This window comes from Taudactylus pleione, unplaced genomic scaffold (assembly GCF_031769625.1).
Source record: "Taudactylus pleione unplaced genomic scaffold, aTauple2 ptg000127l, whole genome shotgun sequence".
Lineage (NCBI taxonomy): Eukaryota > Metazoa > Chordata > Amphibia > Anura > Myobatrachidae > Taudactylus > Taudactylus pleione.
Genome location: NW_028284529.1, coordinates 1,416,277 through 1,427,948, shown reverse-complemented (window position 1 = coordinate 1,427,948; position 11,672 = coordinate 1,416,277). Strand labels below are relative to the sequence as shown.

At 41.2% G+C, this 11,672-nt stretch overlaps 1 protein-coding gene across 1 annotated transcript in view; it reads left to right on the top strand.

The window, feature by feature from the left end:
- The first annotated feature begins 2,165 nt into the window (after positions 1-2,165).
- Positions 2,166-11,672, top strand: part of ABCA1 (ATP binding cassette subfamily A member 1) — a 117,771-nt gene continuing 108,264 nt past the window's right edge. Inside the window, exon 1 of the mRNA XM_088472591.1 lies at positions 2,166-2,377. The gene's annotated coding sequence lies outside the window, so the exon portion shown is untranslated. The remainder of the gene's footprint in view (positions 2,378-11,672) is intronic.

Sequence of the window (11,672 nt, the reverse complement as noted above, 5' to 3'; positions counted from 1 at the left end):
GGAGCCTCTCACACTACATGAGGGCCACAGGACCAGCAGTCCAAAGTACCCACAATCTAATGGTTTGGCTGAAAGAGCAGTCCAGTCAGCAATGGATGTAAGGGGAAGTGGGTGTCCGACTGCATTGCGATTGCAAGCATTAGCATATTTTAGTATATTTTCAGAGTGGGAATGCGTGTGTAATTGCAGCTACGATCACAATAGTGATCCATAATGATTCAAGCCCAGAGTTTGCTATCCAGGCATACCTGTACAGTGATTCCCATGGCTAAATGCAAACTCCAACCACTGGTGGAACAAGACATGCACCATGCTCTAATAAGCTCCTGATAGCGAACCTAATCCAGCTACAATATGACAGGTCCTCACTTCGTTTGAGTCACTTGCAAATTGGTCAACTAATGCAAATGGAAACCCTAGTTGTAGTTGATAAGCTTGGCAAGGTTCAAGAACTAGCCCATGGGCCTAACAGCTACATCATCGAGGCTTATGGCGCCCTATGTGAATGCGTCAGGAGCCAGTTACTAAGGTCCAATTCACTGTTAAATTATAAGAAAGTCCACACTCTCCTACATGCGGGGACTCAGTACCCAACACTCACTCTATGGTCCAAGGTAATCCTACAGCTGCACCCAAAGTAAATGATTGCCAATAGGAATCCTCCCAATCAGCCCCATTCTTTATTACAAGTTCTAGCAGGGTCTCAAGGACTACCTGTCGCCCTGTGCCAGCTCCCCCACCAGTGACAAAGCGTGAGGAGGCAGGGCTGGAAGTAGAAGTGTGTAGAGCTGCCTGGACACTCCAAGTGGCTCTACACATTGCAAGGTGCAAGCCGCTCCAAGTAGCACTGGAGCTGCACTACTGGCTGCAGGGTGCCCAACCAGGCATCCTGCTAGATAGGTGCAGGAACCGTTGGGCAGCAACTCTGTCACCCAGTGCTCAGGGCTGGCCTGCACCCTGGCCAATGGCACCACTCGCACGCCCTTTCCTATGGCCATGTCAAGGCCCAATTATAGGTTCCAGGACTTTGTTACCTGATAATTGCATTTAGTCTGCTATCTCTTCTGCACGCTGTTCCACACACAACATTGTTACACTGTCTTGCACACCTAAACATACTTTGTTATGTTTCTTACTCTGATAGAAGAGGAAGGATATACATGTAAATAAGTGATTACAACCAGGTGTTTATCATCCCTGCCTCTTGCACCTGATGTTACCCAGCAGCCACTTTGTGAGTCAGTCCGGTGTCGCTATTGCAGTAAAGACTTGTTATGTACAGCTCTGTGTCCTACCATCTCTTTGGGATACAACATCATCTACAGGGGCCCTACCAATAAAATTGTCAATATGATATGCAGCATCATGGGTGATATGCTGGCGATGTCATTAAAAAGTATAAGGAGGGGGCCATGTGCAGTCTCCATCCAGGCCCTCTTCTCTCTAGCAGGCAGCACAAGGAGTAGACTCTGGCGCTGTGACAAAGTCTGCTGCGTCTACGTAGGTCTCCGAATCGTGCAGCGCTGCGGCTGCCGACACAGGATTCTGGAGAGGTATCAAAGAACATGGGTGCAGGGTGTGTGGTATGGTCCCCTCTGGACCCAGGAGCCTGTATGCACTGCACACCCTGCACCCATTATAGATATGCCACTGGATGTAGCTATGTGTGGAACCCCCCTGTGTGTGGAGGCCACTGGGCCGCAGCCCCTGCTGCATCCAACACTGACCAGACTTGTCCTGCAGTACGTATTATTCAATAGCAATAGAAATGTTCACCATTTATTTGTGGTCACTGGAAGATACAGATCCCAACATATTCCTTATTATGAGAGAATGAGTTTAATATCAATATTACCCTGCTCATCCCTGTTGTTTTGACGGCGCTGTGGCTATGAAATCAATAAGGCAGACAATAAAGTACTATAAATGGAGTCTTCTTCTCCTGTGCTGCAGTCAGATGAGCTGAGCTCTCTGGTACATTGCATTGAGAAATGAGAATATCGCCCTCTTAAGAGGAGGAGTCGCTCTACACGTGCTGGCAGTACATAAGTGAGGTACATAAACAGAAGGCTCGCTGACCGATAATAACCCCTCTGTACAGCACAGCTATAAAAGGAACTCCGGGTAAAAACCTTAGACTTTTTTTTTCTCTCCCAGCCCAGGCAGAGAGGGGGAGATATTGTGCAGGAGATGCGGACAGCAGCACATAATACGCTCACAGCACACATAGGAGGAGAGTACTAGAGCTGCTGCTGGGTCCGGAATAGGGAGACAGTGATCCCATGTATCTGGCTTCTGAGGGGGACTATTACCACTAGCTCTGGGCGAGGGCAGCTGATCAGCCGTCCTGTCAGGACCTACGGGGACGGTGGGAAAGGTAAATATTTTTATATATATTACTCGCGATTATAATTCACAAAACATTGTTTTTTTTGTTTGTTTTATCTTGGGTTTTTTTGAGGATTACATATAACCAAGAGGCTCAATAAATTGACTTAGCACTGTCATAACTATATACCTCTTGTCTCATCTGCCATTGGTTTATGCCTGTTGTCCGAGCTGTCGGTGACAGACATCAGTCAGGGAACTGTCACCTTTTATTATTGTTTCCAGTGTTCACTTGTGATGTCCAAGGCTTGTGTCCGGCTCATTGGCATTGCCAAGGTCAGATGGGCTCACACAGTGCCCGCGGCAGCTGCTGTCACCTGGGTACAGGGGCCACGGGTGACTTAGCAGTGGGGTCCCGGCTGCTGGGTTCTAACTTTAGTTTATTGTTCGGCATCTGCATAGATCTGAGGCTGATGGCGCTGAGCACAGCCTGTGTTTTCTATGGCATCCTTTGTCTACTTATACCTGGCTTCTGCTGTTTAGGACCGTCCGAGGCAAAGTCTCCGATTATGCTGTTGTAATGGAACAGTCGTTATTCCGCACTCTTGGATTTTCAGTAATGTATGAGAACGTTGTGAACAAAGAAATAAAACACACACACACATCCTATATAGAAATATACGTAAGTGCCCATCAGTGACTTGTTTTGCTGTACTGTCGGTTACACAACACATCCTCCCCAGCCTGCGTCTTATACTACCGCCTGTGTGTTACAACGCACCTCATAAACGTACAGTATCATTCATTTCTCCATATACTATCTGTATAGAAAATCAATCCCTCCATAGGTCCTTATGCAGGTAGGTTGTTGTTTTTGCTTTCCAAACCCACTAATACGGTACCCAATATTAGGTTACGGTGTATAAATAGCATTGTGCTGTATTGAGAATTCCGATTTATGTTGTTTTACCCTATTCGTGATGTACTGTGTTATTATAGGTGCGATGATAGCTCTCCCCTCTGCAGCTATTACTATGAGCAGTGCCCATTGGAGGCAGGCGTCGGAGCTGCTGTGAGGAATGACCGGCAGTAACCTCTCCTCTGAGCAGGCACTCTCCCCTAAGCCACACTCCTACATCAGGGGGACAGAGGGGATCCATAGAATGGGGCACATAGCAGACATTATCTAATAATCACACGGATGATGTGTTTCCCTATAACATGCTGGTTTTCCATATACGCCTAAAGTGACACTAATTTCACATGTAGAATAGTGTCTGTTCAAGTTCCTCAACTTCACCCAGCAGTCTCCATTGTTCTGAGAATACCTGTATCCCTGCCACATTAATCTGCAGTGCAGTGTGTGTACATTGTAATTTACTATTGTACTGGTCCTGCTGTACTTTGCCTATATCCTGTAGAAATAATTAGATTTATTGCTATTTATTTTTGAGTAATATTTTATATTAGCAGGGAAAGTTTTTATATACAGTGGAGATAAAATGTTCTGTGTTCCCATTCACTCATGGAGGCACCATATTTATATAACTGTATTTATTACTTTTCAAATATTTTGACAAGCTAGAATCTATGTTTAATAAGAATAAATATTTGAGCCTTAAAGGTTTTTTTTAGTCCTGACCCCTTCTCTCTAATTCTGGTGCTGTACAGTAAACTTTAGAGAATTTTAGGCATTAATTGTGAACCAAAACTCCAAGCTGAGATGGTGTAAAAGGCTTATCAGAGGAAATAACCCATGGGACCATTGTGGTAATCTACTCTACACCCAGTGTTAAGTATTTTAGGCTGTGGACAATCTCAATGACAACCCTAAGCCAAAGAACTGCACATTGCATGAAATGTACTTTCACATGTCAGTCCTTTCCTTTGGAGATACTTTTTATACTCCTCATTCCAGTGAACATACATTGGGCTATATCCAGTAACAGTTCCAATATTGTCCTGAATATTTTCAGACAACTTTAACACAATTTTTTTTTCTCAATTCTATTCAGGAAAAACTTCTCAGGGATGGCGGTTGCGATAACACGCTGTCCCTGCGAAGTTGACCACAGGCTGTTTTTTCAATTTCTGAAAAGACTGCCTACTCTGTGCATGCCCCATGCCTGCACAGCATATATATAGTGTATATATTTATATGTACACTATATATATATATATATATATATATATAGCCCTTCTGTGACTTGAATACATATGGTTCACTCCCCCACATGCTCCCCTGTATAGAAAAATGGAGTTTCCAGGGAGGAGCGTATGGGGGGGGCAGTATGAAAATGCGCTGGGAAGAGCTGTTCACCGGTCTCAATCCCAACATTGGAATCCCGGCAAGGGATTTAAGATAGGTGTCGATATACCGACACCTATCTTAATCCCGACGCCGGAATGCCAAGGACTCCAGACCGAACTAAGGTAAGTCCGGGGCGTCCTTAGTGTAGCCACAGGAGGGGAGGGTTAGGATTAGGGAGTCTAGCGGGGTTAGAGTTTGGGAGGGGAGATTTGGGGATTTGGGTAAGGCACCCCCTAGGGGGAGGGTTAGGCACCCCTAGGGAGAGATCAGGGTTTGGAACCCGCCCCCAGGGGGGTTTGGTTTAGGGAGCAGTAATAGGGGGTTAGGCACTAGGGGGGGAGGTTAGGACTAGGCACCACTAAGGGAGGGTTAGGGGGGGGGGACAGGGATCTTCATCCTGTCGGGCATACACTGTCGGAATTTGAACCGGCAGCTAAACAGCCGCTGGTATTTCAACACCATTACATATATATATATATATATATATATATATATGCGGCACTCAGGGGCTTCAATAAGACACATAACACAAGTCTTCCTGTGATCAACGTTTCAATGGCTATGCATTTTCGTCATGACAAAGAATAAATATGACACTCGTCATTAAATAGGTGTCATGTTTGTTCTTTTTCTGACGAAGAGGCATATCCATTGAAACGTTGACCACAGGAAGACTTGTGTTATGTGTCTTATTGAAGCCCCTGAGTGCTGCATATACTCTGCTCCTTTATTATAGCATGTTGATATGCTGATGCTGACAACGGGGTAAAGTTATTTCTATCATTAGGGAGTGCCGCATTGTATAAATATATAATATATATATATATATATATCCCAGCTTGTCCCCGGCACTCTTCTGCTTCCACCCAGTGTACATGCTCCGGTGCCCTCCAGAAGGGTGTACAACCCAATACAAACGATGGCAAAGCAAGCGGCACTCAGAAACTTGGAAATAGAGAAAAATACATTGGGTGCTCTTTAATAAAAGTCTACGTATCCCCTTCCTCAGGACAAAATATTGTGTTTTATCGATCGTTTGCCCTGAGGAAGGGGATACGTTCCCTGAAACGTAGACTTTAATTAAACGGCACCCGATGTGGAGTTTTCACTATTTCCAAGTCTCTGAGTGCCTCCTGCTTTGCCGCATTTTATAAAACTGTGTAATTACATTGCCAGGAACACTGCCAGTGTAATTAACGAGTCAGGGGCGGAGTTACAGCCGATTGCAGGGACTGATTGGATGAGATCCTCTGTCCCTGCAGTTTTTGGCTGAAATAGAATTTTTCTCCATATAACGCCATTCTGAGATGGCGTTATATAAAGTAAGCTTTAATGTATTTTTTTTACCTGAGTAGCAGGAAACGCTAAAGAGCTTTATAGAGCAATGGCTTGCTATCTACAGTGCGATATTGTAGGAGCAGGTTATTAACAGAGAAATTATTGCATTGTCTTCTCCCATAACACTTTGCTAAATAGTGGGAATACTTTATGCAGATTGCTCATTTGCACATGATTTAAGTAGAAATTTGCTTGCTGAATAGACCCTTGTGAGTGCAATTTAAGAGTCTGCAAGATCCTTTAAGGAGCCAAGTGACATATGGATCCATTGACATGACTACAAATGTAGGAACTAACAAAACTTTTAGGCGGTTTGTCTGCCTGGCTTTGTGCAGTCCTTGAGTAAGGACCATTTTGCTATGAACAATGCTGTAAAAACATCATGCAAGCTAATGGAGTATGGATATATATCGGTACAGTAAGTTGTCCATTTATGAAATATTTTGTGAAATATATGCCCTATACATCATTTTGTGAGATATAATTGTAAAAAGCCTCAGAAGAAGAGTTGGTGAAGAGGGGAGGTCATTACAGAGTCAGATAGCATAAGGCAAACGACATAAAAACAACATGCAGATCTTTGTCTGTGTAAAAACATAGACAAAGGATGTTTTTCAGAGCTGGAGGAAACCCAGGAGGTTGCTGGAATGCTGGATATTTCTATGATTTATTATAAACTTAGTACCATTATCTCAACCTACTTTCCTTAATGGTCTCAGCAGTTTCTATACAATGGTGGGAGTAGATTTAACTGTGTTCACTTTACAGCACTTGCATTTTTAAAGTGCAGTGGTGTTTGGAAAACTATTGCTACATGTTACATATTATCAGTCATGTAAGCATAATATTGTTATGAGTGAAATATTGCACAAACATTTCCATGTGAATCACCATTCCAGTCTGCTGTGTTTGCATTTTTATTTTAGTTTGAAATTCAGATTTAGGGGCATATTCAATTAGATGCGAAAAGTCCCGCACTTTTCGCATGCTGGACTTTTCACCAACATCGCTGGTTTTCCATGCGAAAAAGTATCGTGCCCGTCCCAGCCTATCCCCGTATTCAATTAGAAATCGTCGACAACGAGACTCAGGAAATACGGACTTGGCGAAAAGTCCTGTCATATATGGGGAAATCAGCCAGACACCCCCCAAAAGATGCACTGACATTGGGGATCACTATAGATCCCCCGAATAGGCCTGCTGAAGGTATTTGGGGTACTTAAATGCTGTCAATAGCTGCTAATTAGCGTCTTGCAGAAGTGGTGAAGAATAGCATTTAGCAGTGTTTTTTGAAGAAAATAAGTAGTCCCAGCAAATTTGGGTTATACGAAAATGGGTGCTAGCATATTTTAAAGTTGCTAAAGAGAAGTTTTAAAAAACTTTAAAAATCCATCTGCCGCAAATACCTGCAAACTTAAAAACACCTGGGGCATCCTTGGGGCCCCCCCCTGGAGTCTATTTCGCTAGTTATTAAATTTGTCCCCCAACTTTGGACTTTTTCGCCCTCAAAATGAAGTACTTTGTTGGGGTGATCTAAAGTATTTTTTAAACTTTTTTGACGCAGTATACCTTTGGGGGACTGTCCCAAAGGTGCAGGGGTTTTTCCGAAGTTTGCACCCGAAAACCCCAATTCGCAACTTTTTTTCAACACCTATTCATAGGCAAAACTTTTTTGCCGGTTTCATTGCATTGGGTTTCCACACCAGCGAAAATTCCACAGAATCAATACGGAGGTAACTTTTCGCATGGCGAGATGACGTCACTCGCAATACTTCTTTGCCGAAAACAGCTTTTCGCCACTAATTGAAAATGGCCCTTAATAGAATTGTACAGTACAACAAAATGAGATGTTCAATACTCATCATTAGAAAAAAAATGCTCTAGTTGGTCATTCTGTACAACTATGTAATTAAGCTTCATTTGTAAATTAATAGTGTAGTAAATGATAATTTTTAGAGTGTGGCTATGATTATTTATTATTTGTATTCATAGATTAAACCAAATTATCCAAATAACATTAAGCTGCTTCTTTTTGTTAATGTGACTTGCTGTCATTGTTTGTCATATTTTTTTGCACTTGTGTACGGGTTACATTATTTAATAAAAAATAAATAAAAGTAATGGTTTCCTATTGCTTCAGTGCTTCATCATGAATCCAAAGTAAAGAAAAATCAGTGGATACGTACTTACATTATTTATCACATAGAAGCGTACTAGTTGTGATTTGTGAGTAGTGTGTTGGATCAGTGTCAGTATTACCATTTAGCTCTAGAAAGCACAAATCTGTTGTTTGCATGGGTTAAACAGCTCTATAGTTTGTAATTAGCACAACAGTGAAGAGGAAAAGTCTTGAAAAGAAATGTTTATACCACTAAACCATTATTTTTACATGTGCTCGGTAACCGTAGTTGAAACATCACTGTGCTAACTGTCATCATACATTAATTTAGTAATTGCTTCTCTAGAACACCTTTCCCTGCTAAGGTAACATTTCTGCTTTTGGAGTACATGAAAAGTACAGCTACTGCAGCATAGCCTGTGGAAGACAGGTGGCGATAGAGAGCCAAACTGTACTTGCAGTGCTTGTGTGTTTTTGCTGACTTACTGTGTTGAGAGTTGTTGGCAATTCCAATGTAGCGTTATATAGACTATTTGTTTTTGGCATTTGTGGTTGTATTCCTCTTGTATATCTTTCGTGAATATATAAAGATATACTCCTTAGTTTTCAGTTCAAAAACGGAAGAAATAGTTGTGCTGGTTATTATTACACATCACTTATGGTACAATTGACAGACTGTTTTTTAGCTCCAGCCCAGAAACAATTTGATATTTTACAGCATATGTACGATATGTCATCAGGTGCTTATCTTAATAGTTCATTGAGGCAAGAGGCAGCTTCCCAACGCGTTTCATCCACATGGGACCCCTTGAAGAAGTCGCTTTTGAACCTTTGCTTTTACCTTTTTTAAGTGTTATTTGAACATTTTTAAATAGTATTGTTTCTCCTGTGCGTAGTTTACCAGATGCCATTTATTTTATTGTATATCAATTCCTTTTATCATATTATATGTTTTTACCCTATATTTATCACATGTGTATAAGGGACATATAGTATATGTATTGTTTACAAACTCTGCACTTTATTACATGCACTATTTGCACAGGGGACCAGTGAGACCTATGGGTCACTGACAGAGCCTGTCTGAGCACGTGGAAGCTCAATATTTAATTTGTGTTTGTTTTGTCATATTTTATATTTTGATTAAAAGATAAATTTATCATGTTACATTGACATTTCATTTTTATGGTAAACTTTCTGCACAGCACTTTCTTGTATATTTAAGTCCTCAAATCCCACATTATCAATATGCTAGTCACTAAAGACCTTATACACTCTCGCATACCTTCACTAAGGTGCACACCCATTGCCCCTACACATTTGGTCCAGCTGACGCCCTTTATTTATAGGGAGAGCGTATTTCTTGAGTTTTAAGATTGCTATTTAAATTAATATCTAAGTTGGCGCCGATACTATATATATATATATATATATATGTAACTGGAAACAAACAGCGGCACTCAGGGACTTGTGAAAAATACAAAAGTGTATTGTACTCAATACATGATCCGATGTTTTGGGACTCGCACGTTCCTTAATCGAGGTGTATACATGTATACACCTTGATTAAGTGACGTGCGAGTCCCGAAACGTCGGATCATGTATTGAGTGCAATACACTTTTGTATTTTGTATACACCTTGCATTAAGGGACTTGCGAGTCCAAAAACGTCGGATCATGTATTGAGTACAATACACTTTTGTATTTTTCACAAGTCCCTGAGTGCCGCTGTTTGTTTCCAGTTACCTGTATTTACCTCCATTCCAGAAGGCACCTGGGCATGTTATCCTGGTTGGATTGAGTGCCGATCCGAATACCCGTCTATATATATACATATGACATATTCCCTTCTCATTACCTATCCCACACTTTCTCTATCCCTTACACCCACAGACCCTCTCACCTCTCTTCCTCCCCTACCTAGTTATCTGTCCCATCTCTCTCTCTCTCTCTCTCTCTCTCTCTCTCTCTCTCTCTCTCTCTCTCTCTCTCCCCTCACCTCTACGTCCCAACTTACCTTACTCTTTCTTGTATCCTTTCTCTCCTCTCTCAGTCACCCTCCCCCATTTGTCTTTCACTCTCACATTGAAAAAAAGAACAAACAATGACTAAATCTGTGTGTTAAAAATTGGCAGCCATTTTGCTGTAGCACGTCTCCTCATGATAAATATTATTTCTAAGAAGAATGTGTAGTACAAGAAAATGTCTGCCACTGTCCAGCACACAGAACTAATCATTACTAATTATTCTGCCTGGCGTTTGCTAGAATCCGGGAGGTCACCCACTATTTCAGCAGTCTCCTGGACTTTACCGGAAAGTTGGCAAGTAGGATTTATCTGCATTAACCCCGCAGTTCCATGGAAGAAATAGTAATAGAGTCCTGGGTGACCCCAACCAAGTGCTTTCTTATTAAAATTAGAGTCACTAAAAGTGGACAACAATTTAACAACTATAGGAAAACATTTTTTTATGTAAACTATGTATTTAATATGATGAAATTAGAAGCAAAGTTCAATTTAGAAGAAAAAAAAAACATTTTGTAAAGTATTTGGCGGGTGTTGCCTTCCAGCCCATTATCATTCTTTCTCGTACATTAGTGTACATATCTTCTCTTTATTGGATGCTCATTATGGCTAATCAGGGAAAGGCTAAGTGCTTAGTCTGGGGTGTGACATCACAAAGACCTGTCCTGCCAGAAGGAATGGAGGCCTTGCCAAAACTGAGCACATCATGTTTACTAACTGCTGATTATAATGTGATTTAAAAATACTTCAAGGTATGATATTTCATGGCATGTAAAGTTGCTAATCATCCTGAAGTAGTTCCTGACATCTTTCCATGCCATTAGGTCATTTGCCTGTAAGTACATAATGATCATTTAAAAACAGATTTTAATATTCTGAAGTTTAGTCAGTGGATCACGTTTACTGAAAGAAGTGCAGCTATTCCTGACAGCACTCTCTGGGGACAGTTATCCATTTCCTCTCTAATGTCATCTATGTGAAGGCACCATCCAGTGTTCACTAATACTGTAGCAGACTGAAATGAATAAAAGCAATTCCTTGCCAACATTCTCACACCTTACAAATATACAGTCATTTTACTGAACCTATATCATCTGCTATGTAGAACGCTGTACTTTTGGTTACATTGTACATTGTTGTTATTTTTATAGCTAAGTTTCAAAAGGGACACATTTATATACCACCTACATAATATGTGGTACTCTTCATGTACAGAAAATGATACAGGTATTGCATTTAATGGCACCTTATTTTTTTCACAGTAAAATTGCAATTTATAAAAGACTTGTATGATATATCTTTCTAAAGTGCATTACCAGAATACTTGTCATATCACCCCTAAGCACAGACACAGCTATTTCTTGCAGCTACCTACCAACCTACCAATGATGTGCATGCTTGCTTGTGTAATAACAGTAATACGGTAATTGCAGATTTTTAAATTGTCAAAAGTAATTAGTGTCTGCTTCCACTGCCTGTTCTCAAGGCTGTATTATTGGCACCTTACAAGCAGTACTAGCAGTACGAATGATGAGAATAATATAAATTATTA